This window comes from Theobroma umbraticum, unplaced genomic scaffold, assembly GCF_002168275.2.
Source record: "Theobroma umbraticum cultivar Fairchild unplaced genomic scaffold, ASM216827v3 scaffold_77.0, whole genome shotgun sequence".
Classification (NCBI taxonomy): Eukaryota; Viridiplantae; Streptophyta; class Magnoliopsida; order Malvales; family Malvaceae; genus Theobroma; species Theobroma umbraticum.
In genome coordinates, this window is record NW_018397280.1 from 501,100 (window position 1) to 501,903 (window position 804).

An 804-nucleotide genomic window follows, 5' to 3' on the forward strand; every position below is an offset into this window, starting at 1 on the left:
AGAAAATTTATTAAAGACTTTTCAAAAATTTCTAAACCACTTTGCAATTTATTGAAAAAGGATGTTTCATTTAAGTTTGACAGTGAATGTCTTGTTGCTTTTGATGAATTGAAGAACAGATTAATATCTACACCTATCATAATTAGTCTTGTTTGGACACTTCCTTTTGAACTAATATGGATGCGAGTGGTTATGTGGTGGAAGATGTTTTGGGACAAAGAAACGATAAAATCTTCCATTCAATCTATTATGCTAGCAAGACTTTAAATGAGGCCTAGAAAAATTATACCACTACAAAAAAAGAGCTCTTGGCTATAGTTTTTGCTTTTGACAAATTTTGCTCCTATCTCTACAGGACAAAGGTGAAAGTGTGCACTGATAATTCAACTATCAAATATTTTATTGCCAAGAAGGATGCTAAACCAATATTGATAAGGTGGATTTTCTTGTTATAAGAGTTTGATCTAAAGATTCATGACAGAAAAGGAATAAAAAATCAAGTGGCAGATCACCTCTCAAGATTGGAGATTAAAGCTCAAGGTAAGGATCCAACCTTAATCAAGGAGACTTTTCTTGATGAACAAATCCTTCAAGTTAGTAAGAAATCACTTCCTTGGTATACTGATTTCCTAAATTATCTCGTAAGCAATATTATTCCCCCTTATTTAAATTTTCATTGGAAAATGAATTTTTTGCATGATGTTAAATTTTATTTTTGGGATGAGCCTTATTAGTTCAAGTAGTGTAAAGACCAAATCTTTAGAAAATGTGTTTTGAAAGATGAAATTCAAAGTGTGCTTCACC